Below are 17,189 nucleotides of genomic sequence, written 5' to 3' on the forward strand. Positions count from 1 at the left end.
GCATATCTGCCATATGATAGGTCCTTTAATGTTGCATGAGAAAACAGGAAAGCAAGCTCTGGTTGAGGAAGAGAGGTGGAAAGAAACTGAAATTTGTTTTCTTTCAAATTCATTTTATGGGTTTTTAAAATTAGTACATATATAACGTCTTAGGTAGCATTTCTGCTTCTGTGACCCAAAGACCTGATAGGAACAATTTTAGAGGAGGAAAAGTTTACTGGGGACTCACAATTTCAGAGGTCTCTGTCCCTAAATGACTGACTCCATAGCTCTGGGCCGCCGGAGGTAAGGCAGAACATCATGGTGGAAAGGTGTGGAGAAGGAAGGCAGCTCAGAACATGACAGCAGGAAGCCTAGAGAGGGCTTTGTCACCAGAGACAAATATAAACCCAAAGGCACTCCCCCAGTGACCTACTTCCTCCAGCCACACCCTACCTGCCTATTGTTACCAGCCAGTTAATCACTATCATAGGATAAATGCACTGATTAGGTCAAGGTTCTTCTCCAATAATCCAATAATCCAATCTTTTCACCTCTAAATTTTCTTACATTGTCCCTTACGTGAGCTTTTGGGAGACATATCTAAACCATAACAGACAAGGAAGGTATTTGAGTTTTTTTCTTCATTTCTGGAATCAACTCTGAGTTTGCTTTCAAGTAAGGAAGATTGAAGGGTAAATGAAGACAAGTTGCATGGTAAACTACAGTAGAATTTAGGGTATGGCTGCAAAAACCTGTTTAATCTTTTGCTTTGTTTTGATTTGAGCACTTTAAGAGTGCTAAGAGATTAAATGGGTGTCTAAATCATAGATTATGGCTCTGAGGAATATAGAAGACATTTTTAAATATAAAGAATACTACATCAGGCTGGGAATATAGCTCAGTTGGTAGAGTGTTTGCCTTGCATGCACAAGGCCCTGGGTTCAATCCCCAGCACCAAAAACAAACAAACAAACAAAATACTACATCAAGGCAGAAGGCCTTCAAAGGAACAACCTTGCCAATTGCTCATTGTTTTAGTCAGCTTTATTATTGCTATGACTAAAAGACCTGATCAGAACAATTTTAGGGGGAAGGAAAGTTTATTTGGAGGCTCATGGTTTCAAGGGTCTCAGTCCATGGACAGCAGCCTCCATTCTTCCAGGATCAAGGTGAGGCTGAACATCATGGCAGAATGTGTGGTGGAGGGAAGCAATTCACATGATGATCAGAAAGCAGAGAGAGAGAGACATGCCACATGCCACTCACCAGATACAAATATATACCCCAAAACCATGCCCTTGATTCCTTATCTCCTCCAGTTACCCCTCAGTTCATCCCATTGAGGGATTCATTCACCGAATGGGGTAAGGCTCTCACAACCCAATCATCTCTTCTCTGAACCTTCTTGCGTTGTCTCACATGTGAGTTTTTTGGGGACACCTCACATCCAAACCATAACACTTGTTGAGTACTCTTTAATAAGTCATATAACTCTCTGGCCCTTAATTCTTGATCTCGAAGATTACTCTGACATTCCCTAACATTGTAATTGGATATGTTGAGTTTTACCAAAATGTGTTTGGTCCAAAGAAGAAATAGTGTTCATTTTTGTTTGTTTCTTTTGTTTTATTTTTCTTGACTTGTGTTTCGCAAAGAAATTTAGAACAAAATTGCTAAGCAGATACAGGTATAGTCACAAACCCTCTGAGTTGACCAAATGTCACAGGCTGGTGCTCATGGCTACAAGAATATAACTCCCATGATTGGATTCAAAGAATTCAACTGAAAAGTTACTAATTAAAAGAAATATTCATTTTATACTGATTTACAGAATAAATTAATTCCTTCAACTGCTGTCTGTTTTCACTTAGGATTAATATAAGTCAATAGAAAAAAAATTGCTTAAAAGTAAAAAATAAATGCTATTTTGGAAACACATAATCACTATGACCAATTCATACAGAAGGGAGATTCCTCTTCATTGGCTAAAAATGAAGGCACATGATGTAAGATGAGACCATTTTGTGCTTGATGTCAATGAATACATAATAAGGAAGCATAAAAACTATTTTTCTTGTATTGAGCTTTCAGACTATATTGTGCCAACTTGCACTGGTTGAAGACAGCATCAATATTAATGAAGGATGGAAGTCTGAGATTTAGTGACTCTAACTTCCCGACCCCCACCTTACTTCCTTTCATGCTAAATCCATTAGTATAGATGGATCGACATTAATAAACAAGAAGGACAAAATAGCTCTCCATTCAGGGACAGTTTTACTTGACCCTTGGTACACATTGACCATACATGGCCACGAGACATTTGAACTACTCCATGACATTTGTTTATTGATTTATTAAGCTAACTTTTCCCTAGGTGTCTTATATTTCTTATATTTAAAAAGCATGGAAAAGTTAAAATTTCTGACAGAGGGTGCTTCAAAAATAAATTGAGGACAGAGTCTCTCATTCATCTCCATAACCCTTCGAAGCCCTATACTGAAAGATAGTTTTGCACAGTGGACTCTGCACTGTAGGTACTCCATAAATGCTCATTGCATGGAACTCGATTGAACCACATTTGTTAGATTCTGAACTGTTTCATATGATCTTTTGTTGTGCTTTTGATGTTGTTCTTGTTAGTTATACATGATAGTAGAATGTATTTTGACATATTGTGCATATATGGAGTATAACTTCTCATTCTTCTGGTTGTAAGTGATATAGAATTACATTGGTCTATAGTTATATAGTTATATAGTATAGTTACATTGATCTATAATCATATGTGCACACAGGATAGTAATGTAACATTCATTCTACTGTCTTTCTTATTTCCATTCCTCCTCCCTTCCCTTCATCTAATCCAAGGTACTTCTTATTATCACCTTCCTATCAATGTGTAGTTATAGACACATACCTAAAGATGTGTGTGTATAAATATATACAAGTATATAAGTGCATATATTTCTAAAAATAATTTTATTCCAGTGAATCCGGACAAAATACATAGTGAATTTTTCTATATGGTGTGATACAGAATACTTTAAATCTTTTATTTACAAATGACTTTTCTTATGTAAGTAATCATAGGACTTTCTAGATCATAAGGACATTTAGGTGAAAACTGTATCTTATGGTTGGAAGGCACCATGTAGTACATTTGATCTTGTGAGTATCCTTTGTTGCCCATGGCTGTCTTCAAATACACCCAGGGTACCAAAATGCAGGAAGGCAGATAAAGGGGCATAGATGGTGTTCAGGGCCCTCAGGCTTAGTGTCTGTAATAGATAAAGTCTACTTTGGGTTATTTGATACAGTAATATATTGGATTTATCTGTATGAATGCATTGGAACAACAGTTTTCACAACCTTAAAAATAATTAAAGCCACCCTTTTTTTTTTCTTTTGTGGTACAGAGAATCAAACCTAGGGCATTGCTCTTAATAGGAAAGCATTCTACCACTGAGCTATATCCCAAACCCTTAATTTTTAAGAAAAGACAGAGAACCAGTGCAGGGGACTGAAAGTTTATACCCTTCACAATGTGTATGTTGAAATCACAATCTCCAGGTGTATATTAGGAGGTGGGGCCTTTTTTTGGGGGGGGGGGATTAGGTCCTGAGGTAGAATATATATATGATTAGCACCCTGATGAAAGAGACCCCAGGGAACTCCATCACGATGTTCACTATGTAAGGACACAGTGAACAGACAGCCGTCTATGAACCTTGGAGCAGACACTAAGTCTGCCTGTGCCTTCATCTTGAACTTTCTGGGCTCCAGAACTATGAGAAATAAGTTTTGGTTGTGTATAAGCCACCCAGTCTATGGTATTTTGTTCTATCAGTCTGAACGGAATAATATTACCATTTTACCAACAGAAAATCTTAGGCACACAAACTTTAAAGAGCTTTCTAAAGATCCTATCACATAACTGTGGAGTTAAGAGTCATGCCAAAATATCCATTTCCTGGTGTCCAGTCCAGTCAGAGCTTACCTAGGGAGAAAGGAAAGATAGAGGTCAGAGAAAGTTAGACTTTGTTGATTAGTCTGGGTATAACCATCCTAAATCTCTTCAGCTGCAACCACAGGAAGTCAAAAGAAACTGAAAGTCAGCTACAAAACAAGAAGGACCCTGATATTGATTTGAACTCCCTGCTAGCCACAATAATTTGCAAGAGGCCATGCCTAGTGAGGATTTATGGACATTTAAAAAAGATATTTATTTTTTAGTTGAGTTGAACATGATACCTTTATTTTATTTATTTATTTATGTGGTGTTGAGGATTGAACCCAGGGCCTCGCACATGCTAGTCGAATACTCTTATCACTGAGCCACTACCCTAGCCCAGATTTACTGATTTTTTTTTTTTAATTATTAGACTCTCTCTCTCTCTCACTCACATGGTAAATACCACGTTTTTCTCTTTTGTACCCTAATAGCTACTAAATTTGTGTGTATTTGTCATTAAATATATACATATATGTAATATGTATATTATATATAACTATCGTGTCCAAGATAGATGTAAAGTTTGTTTAATTTACAATTGTATCCTTCAGTTTGACATTACATATATATGAGGTTTTATTTTCATAAATTACTATTGTTTTTATTTATTTGAGTCATGCTGATTATTAAGATATTTTAGCTAATACGATCAAATGGAAATCACTACTATATAGTATTAGCTAAGGTATCTTAGAGTAAAATACATATTTTATAACTTTGTAGTAGAATTTAATACCTTTAATATACTATTATACTCATAAAGATAACATTGAGGGCTGGGGTTGTGGCTCAGTGGTAGAGCGCTTGCCTAGCTCGTGTGAGGCACTGGGATCGAGCCTCAGCACCACATAAAAAAAAATTAATAAAACAAAGATAGATAGATAGATAGATAGATAACAATAACATTGTCTCAGTTCATCTGATTCCTAGGCTGCAACAAAAACAATTATTTGCATTATTAATCAACTAAAATTTCATTAGACTTTTGAATTTTCAGTATCTGAAGAATTATTTATTTAATATCCAGGCCCATGCTTTTGAACTTTTGAGAAGTGCTCAATGATAACAGACTTTAAGTTCTTTATATATTTTGCTAAAGTTAATTCACCTTTAGCTAATGATTGCTCAGGGTGACATTACTTTAAAGACAGAGAAGAAATACTTTAAGTGAAACACAATCCCAATCTCTGGGAATATGTTAGGGTGTGCTTTTTCAATTGATAAGTAAAAGCAATCATGTTTGGGAACAGACCACCCCATAGTGGGAACTGCTTTTCAGCCTGGTTTTTGTCAGACCAGCAGCTGTTCCATCAGTCAATTAGTGACCAGGGACAAAATGCACTTTTTAAAATCAATTAGCAGCCCTGTCAACTGAATAAAGATCCCTGGGTATGCTTTTCACCAACAAAACAGGAGCTAAGAGTGAATAAAGCTAAGGAGATCATAAATTCTTGGAAGTACAGTCCTAAGACCTAAGAAAGCCAACAAAGGTTAACAGTCATACCATGCTGTCTGCAGGATTCTAGTAACTTGCCCCAGGGAAAGAGAACCATATATGCTTTTCTCAGTGTGTGTGCAAATATATCTGAATATCTATGTAGCTATGGATCTAAATATAATAGTATGCATGTATGTGTCTTTGCATTCAGAGAATGGGATTCCCCATTATTTCTCAACAGTGCAGATTATTAACAACTTTCATTATAAGGAAGCCATTGTTATCCATTCTCTATTCTACATTCAGCCCCCAAAATGTACTCCTGAGCCTTCCCAATATAGGTATGTAAAATAGCTCTTTATTATCTTTCATAAGATCATTCATAATTCTAGTATTAACTTCTTTTCTGTCTACTTTAGAGAACCAATAACCATTCATTTAATCTTTCTTATTAGGTTTTATCTTCTTATCCCTTTGTCCTACTTCTAAAATAGCATTGTTATCCTAAATCTGATTATCCTAATGTATTGTTTATATATATCAATATTATCTTATAAAATTATTGTTTCTTCTTGTAATAACAAACTGAGCATTTAGATACATGGGTGCAAATGCTCTCCATAAACATATATCAGATGACCAAGTTTCAGAATGGTGAAAAGTGAAAAACACAATTCCCACTTAATAAAAGAAAAGGAGCCCCCATACTCAATATGCCAACACATCTTCACTGTGAAACATGGCAGACATTTTGAGAAAAGCAACTGAAAAACAAGTACAGCTTACAAAAGAAGTTCAAATAATTTGCAGAAAATTGTTAAAATTTTAAGCTGAAGAAATTTATTATCAGGTACTATTTGGAAGTATGAAAAAAAAAGAAAGAAGATACTGAGGTGACCTAAATATCAGTAACACAGGAAGCAAATACAACTCCTAGGACTGAGGTGACCCAGGCAGTGGTAACTGTAGGAAGTACATGGCAACCCTAATTGTGGAAAACTAAAGAAAAATGGAATATTTTCAACACTTAGAAGCTCAGAGGAGGAGCCCAGTATCCCTGGTGCTCAAACCTCTCAGGTAAATAAGTGCAGTGTTGGTTTGACCAGAAAAGAACAAGCTGACACTCATGTGGATCTGAGGGGTGCAGCAGAGCAGGCTGAGTGTTGGATAATCTAGAGGCCTGGAAGTGGAGCTTTGGCTTCTCTTCTAATACTAGTGCTAACATGATCTGGAAACAAAGCATTCAAATGCCCTACTTACCTTCCCATTGTCCACCATTTGCAGAAATTTACAGGAAGTGAACTGCACAGGAGATTGGGAAATGTAGTTCACAGACTCTCAGCCCTAACTGAGAACACCAGGTGAAATAGATAATGGTAGGCTTGAAGCTGACAGATAATAAGCACATAACCAGGACACATTTGCCCTAAAATAGCTTGCTGATACTCTATTTGGTTCTTTAAATGGCAGGTCATAGTGGGTTTACAGCTGTGCATCAATCATTGGCCTGGCAGTCTGTAGAGTTAAATAGATGACTGAATTTTTGAAGAAGCACAAAAATATCAAGAGTGAATGGGCATTTGCACATCATGAGGCTTTTTCTTCCTGCTTGATCTTTGAGGCAAACCCACTCCAACTCTCAGGGGTGAAAATGCAATCCTCACTCAGTACAAAACATTTGTTACTGTAATTCACTACAACTCATAGTTACAGTGGAAACTTGTCATCCACATAAAACCTTTTCAAGTAGGTAGAACCCTCTGAGGTTTGGCTGATGATAGGCAAAATTCAAAGTATCAAAGTGTGTCTGATAACTGTATGTCTACCTCCAGATCCCCATTTATAATCTGCTGTGTGCCCAGAAGTGAGATCTCTGCCACCATCTCAACTCCGAAATCATCTCTCCTCTATACTTCACTCTCATCTTTTAATGTTACTCATCTATGGATTAGGAAAGTCAAGCTCTGTGGGGAAAATAAATCATCCTAATATATGAAAAATTGATTATTCCCCCTTAGCCATTACAAAGATCCTTGTATCTTAAAGTATACTAACTACCTCCAAATCCCATAGTGTTAGAATTTTAGAAAAAGGGCAAGTTAAAGAGCAGTTTGGAGTTACAGGACAAATGGAAAGGTACCCTAGAATTACTGAGAATAGAATCTTACTAAAGTCTCTTAGAAAAGATAGCAGCAGCAGTGAAGATTTTCAGTCTCTTTAAACCAGGCACAAAGGTAGACACAAAGATAGCAAAACCATAAACATCCAAACAACATGTACAACATGGTACCATGTCCCCATGCACGCACACCAAGATATGAGTAGGAGGGACAAACCACCAGCAGCCAAAGGAAAGGCCTGGTGGGACACCTGTATAGAAGGATTCAGAGTGAAGGGACAGAATGGCATCTAAGGAATCAAAGAACATGAGACCTCCACATAACCAAAATGCCAACTTCTATTTACTGAAAAAGATAATGGACCAGCTTGAGAAGAGCAGCTGAAACTGTTTTACACAACCCAGAACCAAAGTGAGTGCAAGGCTGAGAATGTCTAGCTACTAGGAATACTCAAAAATGACCACTGGGGTACTCTTCCACAACAAGGTTCTTCCAGAACTGAGTTATCCATTGGGTACAGTAGGCAGAATGCATGGTGTCCCCATACTTTTAGGGACTCATGGAATGCTTTGAGTTCTTTTAAAATCATAAAGGAAAAATATACACTGGTAATTTAAAGAAATGTCTTCATACATAATAACATATTTCTCTTCATATCAGTGTAGTTGCAACATATACTTTGTAACTTTTTTCTTTTCTTTTTTTTTTTTTTTTTTTTTTGTAGTACTATAGATTAAACCCAGGACATGGGCTCTACCACTATGCTACATCCCCAGTCCTTTTTATTTTTTAATTTGCAACAGGGTGTCACCAAGTTATCCAGACTGGCAAATCCCTGCTCAGCCTCCCAGGTAGTTGGAATAACAGGCCTATAGCACCACCCCTGGTTAATTAGCTAATCTGTAACATTTTTAACGGTAAAGGCCCAGGACCTAAAGAAGTCATATAGCTCTGGGCCCCACCTACAGCAAAAACAACTGAAAACTGAACAATATACAGGATAGGGACCATAGAATTCAAGTCAAAGGAATGTTCAAACCAATGGTAAGAGGAGCAGAGAGCCATGAAATGTAGAAAACAAGCCACCATATTTAGGAACACTACAGAAAAGCAACAGAAGAGGGCGCTCTGGGAAACTGAAAAAGCTACCCTGAATCCAGCCTCATTCCTAAAGTTGAAGAAAACTAATTTCACATAGAAATGAACAACAGAGAAGTATGGAGGTCAAATCCCATACAATGTTATGACAAGAAAAGAAGAGAACCCATAGCAGAATAACACCCAGACAGATAATGAGAGCACTCTAGGAAGATGTGCCCTGCAAGAAGATCAAAACACCCAACTGCTATTTCAAAACAAGCTAAAACATTTAAAAAATGATACAATACATGAAAGAACAACATGAATCAGAATTAGAAAAGTTCAGAAATGAGGTGACGGACTTTAGGAAAGAATTAGAAATTAAAGTAAAAAACACTTGAAATGAAGACTAAGCCCAGAGAAACACCGAGGCTTATCAACACAATAGGTCATATCTTACAAGAAAGAGAAGGTTTAGAAAAGAATTTTCAATATCAAAAGGAAATAAAGAGATTAAAAAGGATTCAAAAGAAAGTGATCAATATTGAAAAGAAAATTTTAAATATGGTTAATAGGAGTTTCTGAAGAAGGAAATTAAAACAAGAAAACAAAATAAATTCTAAAAACCATAACTGAAGAAAACTTCACTAAAATAATTTAAAATTTCATATTGGAAGAATATACTATGAATGGGGTGCATGACTGTAGTCCCAGCAACTCAGGAGGCTGAGGCAGGGGGATAAAATTAAAAGGGCTGGAGATGTATCTTAGTGCTAAAGCACTTGGGAGTTCAATCCCCAACACAAGGAAAAAAAAAAGGACCAACTTCATTTCTAAAAAGCCAGAATGGCCAATTTTAAACATAGTTTTATAAAATTACTGGCCTCTCAATTTTAAAAATAAAAAGCCTTTGGGCATCTTGCAAGGGAAAAACCATCTCATTACCTACAAGGAAAAGAAAATCATTAGACTTTGCAACAAGAATGAAGGAGATAGAGTAATACATTTAAGATACTCAAGAAAGTCTGAGCCAAGGATTTGATACACAGCAAGTTGATTTTCAAGCATAAAGGGGGTAAACTGCTACCAGCATGCAAGAACTCAGGGAATGCTGTTCCCATGAACCCCTCCAGAGAATGTACTGGGCAGAACGAGATTCAAACAACAAAAATTCCTAGACAGACATTAACTTAAAGACTGGTGATGAACACTAAATGTATATCAAACCTTGAGAGCAAGTCTAAATTAGTGTTAAAAGGCAGAAAGGGAAAAAACGCCAGAGAGGACAAACAGTACTTAATGGCTAAATGCTCTGACAGTGTAGATAAAACATGACTATTAAAAATGAAGGGAAAATATATGCAAAAAAATTAAAGTGTTCATATTGTAATGTTTTCAGCAATCATATTGTAGATGACATTTGCATTGCCATTTATAGACTGTTTTGTGTGTGATTTGAGACAAAAACAATGAGTAATTATGGGATTATCTAATTATATCATTTTCTCCATCCTTTAGAATCAGAATTCTAGAGGAGGGAGGAAGGAAGGGAAAGGGAAAATACTGGGGCATGATATTGGTCAGATTATATTGTGATGTTGTGTACATGCACAAATATGTAACAATGAACCCCACCAATGTGTGCAATCATAATGCACCAATATAAAATATGGAAAAAATAAAACAAAAAGAATTCTAGGTAGATTCTGATGTAACAAAGAAGAAAGAGCTTCAGTAGAAGCTCTGTAATCTCAGATTTAAATAAAAATATAAACTTAAACTCAAAGTATTTAATATTTAAATATATGTCTTAGGTCAGCCCATTGAAAAAGGACTAAAAATAATGATCAGCCTAGTAGTTGAGCCTCTCTCTGTACACAATTTGTACCTTGCATATCTTTTCTCACTGAAAGAAAGTAGAGCTTCTTGGAGAACTAATTGATTTCAGTCTTGGGGCAAAAAAAAAGTATAAGATGAGTATAAAACATTTTATAATAGGAGATAGCAAAGACTCTATGAGAGTTATGTCAAAAAGATTCAGGTCCCCATCGGCCAAAGACTGGACAAATTGATTTCAATTTGATTTCAATTCAATTTCAATACTGATAATCATTGCAATGGATTTAAACCATAAAATTTGTTTCAATCCATGAGTTCATAATGATATTTTTAAAGATGAGGAACCAATTCATTATCTTGGAAACTAGTAAATAAAGGAAAATAGCAGATGATGGAAATTTTCTCTATATATGTTCCAAGTAACAAAATGAGAAGGAAATGATTAGAGTCTCACAATTTTTGCATCCCCAATTAATGAGTATATATGGGCTTTAAGTATCAATGAATACTAGGATTACAAGAAGTAAGACAACCAGACATTGTATTTTGTATGTCTTGTGTAGTCTTGCCAAAAATCATTGTGAAAATGATGACTAAACCCACAAGGAACACTAGAGTATATAAAGATCACCTTTACTCTTGCCAAAGGGATTGAACCTGGGTCTGATCCAGCCTCTAGTTTTAGCTGCCAATTTGCAGGAAAGACAGAGGAACGTGTTGAACTGTACCCAGAACATCAATCAGCAAAATGCAGACTATGGGAACTTCTACAGGTTAAACAACCCAAGTTTTCAGCCTAATGCAGGACAACAAAATGAAAGAGAAATCTATCAATGAAAAGAGGCTTAAATTACATATACTTTGTTAATAGGCAAAACTCAACTATGGTTTCTAGGAATACAAGGTTAGATGGCAAAATTATAAAAACAAAAGCTCAAGGATGCTATTATTATAAAAGTCAGGCTAATAGTTGTGGCAGGAGAGGGGTTTGTGATTGGATACATGGCAGGGGCTTCTGGTGTTGCTGCCAATTTCTAGTTCTTCACTATAGTGGTATTTGTCTTATAATTTTTTGAGCCATGCATCTGATTTCTGTGTTTTATGTGTCTCTGTTTTGCTTTACAATGAAAACAATTTTAAAATAAAAGGCCTTTCTGCTTCACTCTCTTATTTGTCTTTCTAAAGCAACTTCTTTATCTCAGTGTCAATAACTCCAGCCCTTCTATATCTCCCAAGGCTCTGTCTTCTAAAGTATTTCTTCCTTCTTTTTTGTTACTTTAGATTATCATTGAATATAAATCATGATTACAGCCCTGAACATGCTACCTTGAGAGCTTGCCCTTCCCATAGACACCTTCTGAGAGAGTGATTCCTCATATATAGGTCACTATGCTTTGCTGCCTGGGTCTCTGCTCTCTAACCCACCATTGACATGATAGATTATATGATATATGCAGATTTATTCTACATATAAGTATTAGGTACTAAAAACCTAAGGTTCTTCTAGGTCCCCATTGCACAGGTTCGGCTTCTATAGGCATGTAAGGTCTGAGGATTATATCACCATCATCATCATCACAATTAACCCTTACTGAGTGTTACACTGTGCCAAGTACTAAGACAAGCTTTTTTTTTTTTTTTTTTTTTTTGGTATGGGATATTGAATCCAGGGGCACTCAACAACTGTACCACATCCCCAGCCCTCTTTTACATTTTTTTCTTTTGAGACTGAGTCTCATTAAGTTGCTTAGGGCCTCACGAAGTTGCTGAGGCTGGCCTTGAATTTTTCATTCTCCCGCCTTGGCCTCCCAAGTCACTGGGATTGTGCAGGCATGTACCACTGCACCTGGCTGAGCCAAACACTTTAGCCCCATTGTCCTTTGCCTGGTTCTGATACAAACCCATGGAATTAGATATTACAGTTATCTTCATTTTATAGAAGAAAAAAATAAAGCCAAAAAAATTTGAGCACTTGCTTCCATCTATGAAGCTATTAAGTTCTAGATCCAGAATTTAGAGCCAAGTGATCAAAATTCAGAATTCAAAACTTTAAATTTGACCACTGGTTAAACTAATACATATCTTCTCTAATGGAAAATATGAATGCAAATTAAAGAATATTCTAGACCAAGGGTAGAAACGCCAACCCTCAAGCCATATTTAGCCACATCATCTGTGGTTAAATGGATCGAAAGCTAAATACAGTGTATCAGTACATTTTATGCTGCTATAATAGAAACTGAAACTGGGTAATTAACCAAGAACAAAAATCTATTGGCCAGCAGTTCTGAAAAGTCCAAGATTGAGAGACCACGTCTGGCAAAAGCCTTCTTGCTACATCATAACATGGCAGAAGTCATCACATAGCAAGAAAACTTGGTGGGAGGGGAATAGAGAAAAGGGAAAAATCTTATCTTTTTATCAGGAACCCACTACTGCAATAAAAACATGAATTCATTCTGAGGCAGAACCCTCATGACAAAGTCACCTCTTAAAGGTCCCACTACTAATTATTGTTGTGTTAGAATTAAGTTTCCAATACATGAATTTTGGGGACCACATTCAGACCATTGCAGGATGCCTCTGGCCCCCAAAGCCCATGTCTTTCTCACATGCAAAATATGTTCATTCCATTCCAATAGCTGCAAAAGTTTCCACTCATTCCAGCGTTAATTCAAAAGTTCAAAGTCCAGAGCCTCACTCTAAATCAGATATGAGCAAAACCCAAGGCATGATTCATCCTGAGGCAAATTCCCCTCCAGCTAGGAGCCTGTGAGATCAAAACAAATTCCTGCTTCCAAAATACAATAACAGACAAGCAGGGGATAGGTAGCCCCATTCTAAAAGGGAGACATAATAAGAAAAGAGAGGTAAATAGTCTCAGATAATCCAAAACCCAACAGGAAAAACAGCATTAAATCTTAAAACTGTAGAATAATCTTCCTTGACTCCGTGTTCCCGCTTCTAGGAACACTGGGGTAGAGGTTGAGCTTCTAAGATCTTGGACAGCCCCACCTCTGTGGCTTTGATTGGTGCAGGCCACCTGGAGACTCTCACAGATTGGAGTCTCATGCTTGCAGCTCTCCCAGTCTGGAGTTGCATGCTAGTAGCACTACAGCTCTGGGATCTCTCCAGCTGCCCTAAACCCACAATTCCACTGGGCATTGTCTTAGCAGGGCTCTCTGTGGTGACTCCACCTCTATACCAAGCTTCTGCTCCACACACACACCAGCTATTCAATATATTCTTTGAAACATAGGCAGGGGCCATAATGGCTCAATCGATCCCTGATGTACATGGGCATGGTCATGAAGCCTTTGGAGCAGCAGCCCAAGTCACACATGGACCTGCCTCAGACATAGCTAGGATGACCCAGAAGCTCTGTGCCAGATATCAGGATCAGATACATGAGGCTGCACAGGATAACAAATGCTGAGGTTCCTCAGGCGCCACCCTAGAAACCTTACTCTCAAGGTCTTGGACCCATTTTGCAAGTGGAAGCCTTAAATATCTCTGAAATGTCTTCATGGCTCTTTCTCCCTTTGTCTTGATAAGTAGCACCTAACTCCTTCTACCCATGGTACTCTCCTTAGCCAATAGTAGCTTAGCCTTACCTCTAGTTTGCTCTCTCAAACACACTCTTTTGCTCTTTATTGATCAGGCTGTGAATTTTCTAAATCTTGCCACTGTACTTCCCTTGTAATTATAAATTCTGTCTTTAAATTATTTATCTTCTCTTGCATCTTACTATAGATGAGTAAAAGTAGCCATGCAGCCACCTTAGGTATCGAAGCCATGCTGCTAAGATATCTCTCTACCAGTTATCCTAATTTACCCTTCAAAAATTCTGCCTTCCATAAAGTCCATAAGCATAGGCATAATTCAGCTAAATTCTTAGCTACTTTATAACATAACAAGAACAGACTTTATACGTTGTCCATACCTTGTTCTTCATTTCCATCTGAGACCTCATCAGAATTGCCTTAACATTTCTACACACATTCTGATCATGACCTATTAAGTAATCCTAAGAAGATTACAGTTTTCCCTGTACCTCTTGTCTTCTTCTGAGCCCTCACTAGAATTGTTCTTAATGCTTCATTCACAGCAATACAAGCTTTTTGTTACCTGCTACTACAAATCCCATTACCCAGTCCACAGAACCTTTCACAATTTTGCAGGTATTTGTTAGAGCAATACCTCAGTCTCAGAATCAATTCTCTGAGTCCCTTTTGTGCTACTATAACAGAATACCACAGCAATTTACAAAGAACAGAGATTTGTTTCTTACAATTCTAGATGCTAAGAAGTACAAGGTTAATGGACCCATATCTGACAAGAGCCTTCTTGCTGCATCATAATGTGGTAGAAGAAGGTAGAAGAGCAATCATTGCATGTGCATGTGAGAAAGGGAAAAGAAACTGAAAACTCGTTTTTTTTAAAAAACCAGAAATCCACCCCCTAACCTACTCCGGCAATAATGACACTATTCTATTCATGAAGCAAAATGCTAATACCTAATCACCTGTTGAAAGTCTCCCCTCTCAACATCAATGCATTGGGGATTCAGTTTCCAATACTTGCCTGGTTTCGTGGCACATGTCCGCAATCCCAGCAATTTAGGAGGCTGAGGCAGGAGGATCTCAAGTTCAAGAACAGCCTCAGCAATTTAGTGAGGCACTAAGCAACTTAGCCAGGCCCTGTTTCAACATGAAAAATAAAAAGGGATGGGAATATAGTTCAATGGTAAAGTGCCACTGGGTTAAATTCTCAGTGCAAAAAAAAAAAAAAAATAGTTTCTAACAGTTGAACTTTGAGGGACACAAATATTCAAACCATAGGAAATGTTTACAGATATATATAAATGGTTGATAGAGAAGAATATTTTATGCCATGTTAGACATATATGAAATTCAAATTTCATTGTAAGAAAAGCTTTATTGGAGCACATGAGCATCCATTTACATGTTGTCCGTGGAATGTCCATGGAAGCATAGAATAGTTACAACAGCAACCATATGGCCTGCAAAGCCTAAAATATTTACTATCTGGACTTTTAGAGAAAAAGCTTGATGATTCCTTATCTAGAGAACAGATGGGTGAACTTAAAAGAGAAAGAAGAGGGAAAGACAGTAATCAAAAGCTTTAAGGCAGTGGAATGCATGAGCAAGCATGTTATGAGATAAAGAAGAGAGCAGAGCTGGGGTTTCCAGGGAGCAGTAGGAGCAGAGTACAGCATTTTCAACACCCTTGTTCCATGACACTTGCTCTGTAGTAGCTGAGATTGCCAGTGTTCTTTCTGCCTGAGAAAACCCAACACATACCTTGGTTTTAATTCTCTTCTCTCACCTCAGGTTTCCCTGAATCCACCACCAAGACCACCAATGAAATGATTAATTCAACCAAATGAACACAGAGCTTGAGGAAATGTAAACAAGTTCTCTAAAATGAAATGATGAGCCACCTTTGCCTTTCCATTCCAATATTCTCACCTGCAGCATGAATTTCTCCCTGTCCCTCCCCTCCTCCAAAGCGTCAGTAGCTATCTGCCCACCACTTAGAGAGTAATGCCCAAACTCCAAGTCCCTTTCTGTAGTATCCCCCACCTCTCACCATCTGACCTTAGCCTGACCTTCTAGACTTTTCTTACAGGAACCAGACTTTAAGATAGTTAAGGCTAAATTATTTCATTTGTATGTGGAACCTTAAAATAGCAAGCTTGTTGAAGTGGAGAATAGAAATTTCGTTTCAGAGGCTTGGTGGGAATAGGAGAGGGGCAGGGAATAGAAATTGACAAAGGAATAAGTTTTCAATTCTACTACACAGCAAAGTGACTATACTTAATAATATTGTATTGTGTGTTTTGAAAATGCTAGAATAGATTTTAAATATTTTCAGTACAAAAATACATGTGAGCTTATGGATATGTTATAGAGATATAATCATCCCATAATGTACACATATAAACATAGAGATATAATCATCCCATAATGTACACATATATTGAAACATCACGTGTTACTCCATATGTATATATACACATTTTTTTTTTTTTTTTTTACTGGGGATCAAACCCAGATCAAACACTTTACCACTGAGCTACATTCCAGCCCTTTTATTTTTTATTTTGAAACAGAAGATCTCTAACTTGCTGAGGTTGGCCTTGAACTCCCAATCCTCCTGTCTCAGCCTCTAGAATCTCAGCCTCTGGGATTATAGTCATGTGCTACCTCACTTGGTTACAACTATCATTTGTCATTAAGAATCATTTTATTTTTCTAAAATGTAGAAAAATCTAGGCTATATTCAGTGTTTTACTGTACATCTTAAGCTTTCCTGGGGCAGAGTTATCTCTCAGAGAACCTGAGTCTGAGGCTGAAAGTTTCTTGGGGTCCAGTCCATGAACTAAGGAACTATATCTGACACTGAACATATGGATATGAACTAAAATATAACTACAGTACAGTAGGACAGAGCTGTGACCCATGCAGGAGCTCAACTCTGTAAGAAAATCACAACAGGGCTGCCCAAGTAGGCACAGAATTGCTAGCTGGTAAGAGCATGGAAAGTTCCAGCAGTTTATTTGAAAAACATGAGAGCCAAAAGCTATCGATGCCCTGGAGTATCATATCTGGTCACATTGGTGGCAGACGACCTGTGACAATCAGAGTTCCTCATATAGGGAGCTGTTCTTTCATGTGTCCACATGAGACTG

General features: G+C 37.3%; 1 non-coding gene across 1 annotated transcript; it reads left to right on the forward strand.

The window, feature by feature from the left end:
- Positions 1–869: 869 nt before the first annotated feature.
- On the forward strand, positions 870–939 carry Trnaa-ugc (transfer RNA alanine (anticodon UGC)). The gene has a single exon. It is a non-coding gene; the product is annotated as a tRNA-Ala (tRNA).
- Positions 940–17,189: the final 16,250 nt, after the last annotated feature.

Source organism: Callospermophilus lateralis, chromosome 4 (assembly GCF_048772815.1).
Source record: "Callospermophilus lateralis isolate mCalLat2 chromosome 4, mCalLat2.hap1, whole genome shotgun sequence".
In the NCBI taxonomy this organism is placed as follows: domain Eukaryota; kingdom Metazoa; phylum Chordata; class Mammalia; order Rodentia; family Sciuridae; genus Callospermophilus; species Callospermophilus lateralis.